The sequence below is a fragment of the Globicephala melas genome, chromosome 17 (genome assembly GCF_963455315.2).
Source record: "Globicephala melas chromosome 17, mGloMel1.2, whole genome shotgun sequence".
Lineage (NCBI taxonomy): Eukaryota > Metazoa > Chordata > Mammalia > Artiodactyla > Delphinidae > Globicephala > Globicephala melas.
Genome location: NC_083330.1, coordinates 37566357 through 37574627, shown reverse-complemented (window position 1 = coordinate 37574627; position 8271 = coordinate 37566357). Strand labels below are relative to the sequence as shown.

The following is an 8271-nucleotide window of genomic DNA, read 5'->3' as shown; positions in this document are numbered from 1 at the left end:
GGATTGAGGTAGGAAGAAAATGGAGGTGATGAATCAGAGGATTGTCTTGTGATGGAGTGAAAAAGGACAGATTTTTTTTTTGGAGGCTAATTAACTTTCTGAGAGTAAGTCCTTTTTACTTCACTTGGATATAGACACACAGAAGGTACAAGGTTTTCTACACTCCAAGTTTAATGGAACACCACCCTGAAGCACCACGTGCACCTTTGCTTATAGTATTTTCTGAACTTTTGCCTCATGCCTTTCATACTGTACAGGTGGCAGAAATTTCTACTTCAGATAGAAAAGAGTTGAACATGCCTGCCACCCAGCACCAATGGCTCAACAATATCTGCTCTAATGAATCCTCCTTCCTTTATTCTTTGTCCTTCCTCCTCTTAATATGGGCTCTGGGTCCCATCCTCTGAATATCCTTGTTTACAAATCACTGCCCTCTCTCTTTCCTCACTGTGAACTTCTCCTCTTCCGCTGGTACTTCATCTTCATCTTTTAGAAATGCTCGAGTCTTGCCCATCTTAAAAAAACTCCCCCTACACCTGATGACAAACTCTAGCTATCATCAATGTCTTTCGTCTCATCCATAGCCCAGCCTTAGAGTTACCTCTACTCATGTTTTATCTTTTTCTATCACTTTTATCCTTCATCTCCCTCTAGTTTTTTTTTTTTTTTTTTGTGGTACACGGGCCTCTCACTGTTGTGACCTCTCCCGTTGCAGAGCACAGGCTCCGGATGCGCAGGCTCGGCAGCCATGGCTCACGGGCCCAGCCGCTCTGCGGCATGTGGGATCATCCCGGACCGGGGCATGAACCGGTGTCCCCTGCATCGGCAGGTGGACTCCCAACCACTGCGCCACCAGGGAAGCCCCCCCTCTAGTTTTGATTCTACACCACCTCTCCACAAAACCCCTTTCTCTCAATTCATCGTTGACTTACTCTTTGCCAAGACTGACTCATACTTCTCAGTTTTCATTTTATGCAACCTCTCTGAAGTTCCTTTTAACAAATCTTCCCTCTCCCGGCCTCCACGATGGCAATTGTTCCAATTTCCTTCCTTCCTCAGTTTCCTTTGTCCTTTTCCAGTTACCTAAATGTATTTATTCTGCAGGGCTGAGCTTCCCTATCATCATAGATAGTGACCCCCTCAGTCCTTGCAGTGGCTAGAGCCTACAGGCTGGGTGCCTGCAGACTTGATCTGCCTTGTCTTTTTAACCCAGTGAGCTGCACAAATGTCTATGTGTCTTGACATGAAAAAAGGCTGGAAAGCATTGCCCTGGGATTCCATCCTCAGCCCTCCCCATTTTATATTCTAGATACCCTTAGTGATCTCATTCACTCAACTACTCCCTATTCAGAGATGTATTCTAAACCCTTATCTCTAGCTATCACTCCTCTATTGAGTTCTAGATCAATGCAATCTAACCAAACACCTCTTCCTGAATGATCCTCAAATTTAACATGTTAAATATTAATCCTTTTATCTCCAATCCAGTTCTTCTCAGTGAATGATATCACCAACGATCTACAACGGTGGAAATGATTCTCACTTCTTTTAACTTCATTACTCTTACATGCAATCAACCACCAAATCTTCTTGATTTTGGTTTTGTTTTATCATATCTAGTCTTTTCTTGTCATCACTCTGGTGCCACTTCAGTTCAAGTCTTTATAATTCTTTACCTGAAATACTGTGGTAGATCCTTCCTTCTTGTGGGAGGACCATACATCCCTGCCTCAATGAATTCAGACAACGTGGTCTAGGATTTGCTCTATCTGAAGAAATGTGAATGGAAGTTACTCAGAGTTAGCCAAACTGAAAGTTTGAGGGCACAGTCCTCCAGGCTGCCAATTCTGCTTAAAAATTCTGATACCAGCTACAAGGTTAGAGGGAGAGTCCACATAAGACCACCCTCACTTCTGACACCTAGTGCAAGTTCAGAGGTTCCCCACACTACTCTCAGTTTTCATATTTGCTATAAAGACTCACAGAACTCCAGGAAAGCTATTGTTTTCATGGTTACATTTATTATAGGAAACATATATAGATGAAAAGTCAGCCAAAGGAAGCCACACATAGAGCAGAGTCTGGAAGGGTTCCACTGTGCTCAGGATGTGTCACCCTCCCAGCATCAATGTGAAACCATATGCATAGTGTATTACCAATCAGGGAAGTTTCACCTGAGCTTTGACTTCAGAGTTTTTATTGGGGCTCCATTACATCGGCATGATTTATTGATTAATTGCTGAGGTGGTTGACTGAAAGCACCTCTCCTAAGTCCCATGGTTGGTTTTTCTGGCATGGCCACCCCCCACCTTAAGACCACCAGGTGTTGCTGGCTCTCTTAAGGTTCATATAACCAGCCCTGGCCTAAATGAAGACATTCCTATGAGGCAGGACATAGATTATCTCCCAGAAAGTGGGAGCAAAGTTGAGATGGCTCTGGGCAAAGCCAGATTCTTTACTGTTAATACATGGAAGTGTAGTGGATCACTTCTGAGCAGCAGCTTTAAACACCAGGATGAGATTTGCTATATGTCTTTCCCCTCTGCCAACTGGCTGGCAATGCCCCAGATGAATTAATTTGGTCCTAGAATTAAGACTAAGAAGGATAACAATCTGCTTGCTATTAAGGCCAAAAAGAAGGAGCTAGTGGGGTGTTCTGGGAAAGAATAAACATTTTGGTTTAATCAGTTTGGGTCTTCTTCTGGGATGGAGTCAGTTAATGGATGAGGCAGTTGGCATTTTCAATGAGTCTGAGGCTGTCACGTGCACAGGCAGGAAAGCCAGAAAGCGGCTGATGGGCTGGCCACAGCGCAGCTTGTCAAGAGGACAAGAGAGCCTCTGAGAGGGAGCTGAAGTGTTGGGTGGTTCTGAAGAGGAAGCCAAGAGTCTATATTTGATCTAGGAGGTAAAAGGATAAAGCGGTTGAAGCAGTTCACAGAAGAATTAATTTCCAGGGAAACAGGATACTTAGCAAATTGTCTCTTTTCCTGAATTGACAGATATGACAGGAACTATAGTAATACATCTCAAAGGATGAGCAGTTTATTCCCGGGGGTACTTTATTTACTGAAAAGTAAATCTCACTGAGGACCTGGCTGGAAATATCTTTTCATTTACTATGCTCTCTTCCTGCTTTGCCTTTAATAGAAAACAAGCCAAGAATGTTCTCAAATAAAACTAAAGACCATACGGCCAGTAGTGAGTTCCAGAGGAACACTTATAACAATAATTGTAGACAGAAGATCATTCTTTCAGGGATTTTGGTTCCCAGGCCTCCTTGCTGAAGTGGAATAGAATAACGCTGGGCAACACTGGGGTCGATGTTTCCTATAAAGTTCAGAGACAGTCGTCGGGTACTCAAGGGGAGAGGAAATACGGACAGAAGGAAAATACCCAGGAGAAGGATCTTTTTTAAAGGGTAGGAGGACCTTACGAGAAGTATGTGGAGCAATTTATTAACTCATGAATAGCTACACTTTTCGCCTTTACTTTTTCTTCTTCTGTCTTTGACACCAAACTTTCTTCTGCTTCTGTCTCCACAATCCCAGAAGCCGCAGTCACTATCCCTGGGCAGAGATCAAAACAGAATTGCCTTTAGGAACATGTGAGAATGTTTTTCAAAACCAGAAGAGGAGTGACAGTGATGAAAGCAGGACAGTCATAATGAAATAACCACATATGTAGAGGAACTTTCTTCCCTTCATGTGATGAGCTTCATTGACATGTACTTGGCTTGGTGTAGAAGGTAGACTTTCCTTCCTTTTCTACTGACAGGCAAAGAGAGCAGCTCTTGAGATGGTTGTGGTGGGTTTGAAGCCATCAAATGGCTCATATGTTTCAAAATATCCCCTTTCCAGACCTGGGAATCTGAAAGATGCTTTTCTTGCCATTAAAATCGTTTCTTGGGTGCCTGCTGAAGACATGCAACTTTGATTAAGCCAAGCTGTGGGACCATGGCGTTATCTGGTGAGAGTGAATGCAAGTGTCTACACGACACTTGTATGATGTGGTTGGAATACTTCCTTCTCCCCTTTGGCATCATTTCTGTGAGGACAGAAGCCCTGTCCTCACCGTGGAGCATAGTGTGGGTATGTTTTTATGGGCAAGTCAAGGTCTGGAATATGGATGGACTCCTGTCAGGAGGATGGTGGAAGGCTCTGGTCAAGCACAGGGCAGCATGAGGACACTGTGTGTGTGCATGTGCGTGTTGGGAATGCAGAAAGGGGACGGAAAGTGAGAAATGAATAGGGCCAGTTTGTGAGACAGATATTTTTAATTTCTCACCTGGCAGTACCACTTATTTCTTGACTGTACCATCTTAATTTATGAGCTTTTTCTTTAGTGGTTCCTCTAGGAGGAATTATTACTACGAAGGAGACTATGTTTTAGAGCAGTTTTAAATTTTTCAGAAAAACTTGAGTGTGTAGTATAGAGATTCACACCCACCCCCACAGAATTCTCCCATTATTATCTTCTATTTGTGAAGTACATATGTTAGCATTAGTGAACTGATATCAACCCATTATTGACTAAAGTCCATAATTTACACTGTTTCATGCTTTGTTTTGTATAGTTCCATGGGTTTTGGCAAATGTATAATGTCATGTATCCACCATTACAGTATCATACAGAATACTTTCACTGCCTGAAAAATCCCTGTGCTTCACTTAGTCTTCCCTCCCCCAAGGTTCGTCCTTTAATTGAATATGGTGACTAATGTAATAGTCAATTAAATGTATGTGCCTGTGATATATGAATATGCAAGTATATGTGTGTGTATATATACACAAACACACAAACTTTCTTCTAAGTGATGCAATTTCCTTCTGGGTGCTTTTATACTATCTCTAATAAAATCAGAAGCTGCATATATGCATATATGCTCTACCTTGAGTCTGAGGTGTTTTCTTTGATGGGACAGTATTATTATCTATCATTAAATCCATGGAAGGTCACACTTATCACCTTAACACCATCATTGTGATCCTTAAGATGTCCTTGTAAATGCTGGATGCCATGGCAACCGATGTTATCAGGATCCAGTGCTGCTGAACTTCTCTTAATAAATCAGGCATAATTGGCATATATGCATTATAATGAATTAAAAGTTGTTCAAGTGGAATGATTTTATATTGTGTCATATTAAGTCATTAAATTTGCTTGTCCTGATCTTCTTTCAATGTTGGTATTTTTGCTTAGCTTAAAAAAACCCTTACCTTTTACTACCAATTGCTTTAAGAGTAGATAGTTAAAATAACATATTGTGAAATAGCTTCATGCATTGTTTATGTATTTATATATATATATTGCTTTTGACAGTTAAATTTAAATTCTGATGGGTTTAGGTCAGAGGGGAATGAGTTACAAGACTGTCTTTTTTCTTCTTCAGTGGACTGAGGATGCTTGCAGGGCACATCAAGGCACCTGACTTCTGTCTGGTCAGTCATGGTGCTAGTTAGTCGGCTGGGTAAATAACTCATGGACTGAGTGCATGTGCCAGAAATGATTAAGCCACCCACTGTGCTCTCATCTTATCTTCTTGGTTGGCTCCAAATCTGGGGAGACACCAAGAAGAACTAGCTGTTCAAAGCCTAAAGGCATGGCAGAAATTAGGAAGTGTGAATGGCACAGTGTCTTGCTACTGAAAGAGTCATCAGAGGGTGAGCACATCCATCTTCTGGGAGCTTGTGAGAAATGCGGAATCTCAGGCCTCTCCCCAGATTGACTAAATCAGGACCTGCTTGTAATTATGAGCCGCAGACCATTTGTGTGCACAGTAAAGTCTGAAAAGCACTGGCTTAGGGGTTAGGGTTACTGCATCCCAGAATAGGAAGGCTATGGACTTGAATTGCAGCTCCACTACTCTTTAGTGGTAGAAATCAGGCAAAGTTCTCAGTTTTTGTTTCTTAATCCTTTAACATGGGTATCACAGTGTACTTGACTGTTAGGGGCAAAATGACCTCATGAATGTAACGTGTCGAGCAGAGCACCTCGTGCATAGTGGCGCTTGTTTCAGCTGTGATTACAGCTGGTGGGAGGGTCCATGTGACTGGGGAATCCCAACGTACGTGAGAGAGAATGAGCCCCAGCTGGAAAGTGTGCAAATTAGTAAAAAATGATGAACAACCTTAGAATTTAGGAGACGACGAGAGAGAGGAGGAACTCTAACCAAGTTCCCTAGTGACTTACAGGGCCAGAGTCCACCTTCCTAGTACATTTTGGCTTCTCTAGTATGTGCGAAACATCTTGGGTATTCAGGAATTCAGTATCGTTGAAGGTTCTTGGGTTCTCAGAAAGTAGAAAGAGGGTGAACAGGTAGATGAGAAAGGACACATTTCCTTAGAATCAGAGGAGGCCATGTCTGGAAGGACCTGAAATGTTATCTGGCCCATACATCCATTTCATATTTCAGTTCTCACTGAGGTGTTGCCCAGTCTATGACTGAATACCGTCTGTGACTGAAAACCCACTTCTACTGAATTCACTGAGATGTGGCTGCTGTCTGTGGGCAGAGAAGTGTTTTAGAAGTTGGCTGACTCAGATATGTAATACCCAGCACACAGACAAAACAACGAGAGAATTTCAAACAAGTTATCGATTTTCACAATCACATTTATTGAAGCATCTACTTGTTCCAGGCATCAGGTTAGGTGCTGGGGACAAAAATCTGAATACGACATAGAGATCATACTTCTGTTGAATTCTTGGTCTAGATGAGGGGTAGACATATAAATAATAATCATAATGCAATAAAGGCAATAATAGAAGAATGAATAAGTGGGCAGGATAATAGAGAAAAGGGTCATTCATTTTGTTGAGGCATGTTGGGGATTTTTTGATCAGATGATTTTTGAATTGGGTCTTAATTATAGGCCGCTAGTATTTGCTGAATGAATAGATGGACATGTGAATTGTGTGCATGTGTGTGTGTGCATGTGTGTGTGTCTGAAAGTGTGCATGTGTTCTTGAAGGGAACATAGCAGATGTCTAGTATCTTGTAGTCCTGAGATGGGCTGCTACTCCATCCCTCCTTCTCATCTATGAAGTCAAAACAAGGACAGTTCTTACTGTTTTCTAATAAGTAATATTGCTTTGCAGATCCCACTTTAACACACTCAATGTGTGATAATAGAGATTTGTAAAACATAAATAAGAGCGTGATTAGACACAGAAAATCATTCTTCACTTTATAGAAGGATTTATTTTCAGAATGTTTATAATTTCTCTTTGTACATTTCAAATGTAATTTGACTTTTACTCTCCAATATTTTTTACTTAAAATTTTTTTTCTTTTTTACTCTCCAATATTTTGAATACCTGTACATTATCTTGTGATATGCTAACTACTTTAAATGCAAATATTTTGTAATTCATTTGACACATTTCACCGTGTTCACCTAAGAAAAACTTCTAAATATCTGAATACTTAGAAGGTTGTCTTTGGCTTTTTGGACATCAGCTTAATACAAAACAGTGCTTTGTTACAAAAGGTGTAAACGACTTAGAAACAGATGAATTATATTTCTGTGAATAAATACAATTAAATGTTTAAAAGCTTGGATAAAAATAAGTGTTCAAAACCAATGGCTGAACAGATAGGCTGGAGGTGTGAGTAACATCAAACAGGTTAGCGTTCCCTTCCAAGTCCATCTCAAAGTGTATTTTTGTTTACTCATGTCTGTTTATCCACACATGTTTAATGTTGGTTAGTGTTTGTAATGGATTTGGAACTGTCAAACAGAGTTAGACTACTTGGCACACACATGAAAGGAACCGCACCTTAAACCACTTCATCATACCATAGACTTACCAGGTATGGCAGTCAGTAATCCCTTATCATTTCTAGCTCTTGGCTCTCTTGTCAATGTACACTTGTTGCATCCAGAAATTGATTCTGGATTCTATTGCCTCTCTGGAGTGGGCATTATTGAACCAGGTCCAGAGTTTGCTCAATTAGATGGGACCAGTAAACTGAATTCCCAAGCAGATCTGATGTTGGATATCCAGAAGAGGGCAGTAGGACACAGAGATTAAATTCTAGTCAACCAGCCATTACAACAAACAATGGCTGCCAGCACCTTCTCAGTGTTAGACCGAACGCTTACCTTCCCTTTGATGCACATGGGCAACATGGTGTCACCAAGAGAAGACACTAACACTTTCTGCAACCCTACTATGTGTCAAGCACTAACTAGGTATTTTTCACATGTGTTAAATCAAAACAATCCTGAGATGTAGGTGATATACTATTTCCCTTTATACTATTAATGA

General features: G+C 41.0%; 1 pseudogene; it reads left to right on the top strand.

The window, feature by feature from the left end:
* Window positions 1–8271, top strand: part of LOC115856560 (brain acid soluble protein 1-like) — a 32972-nt pseudogene that overhangs the window by 3529 nt on the left and 21172 nt on the right.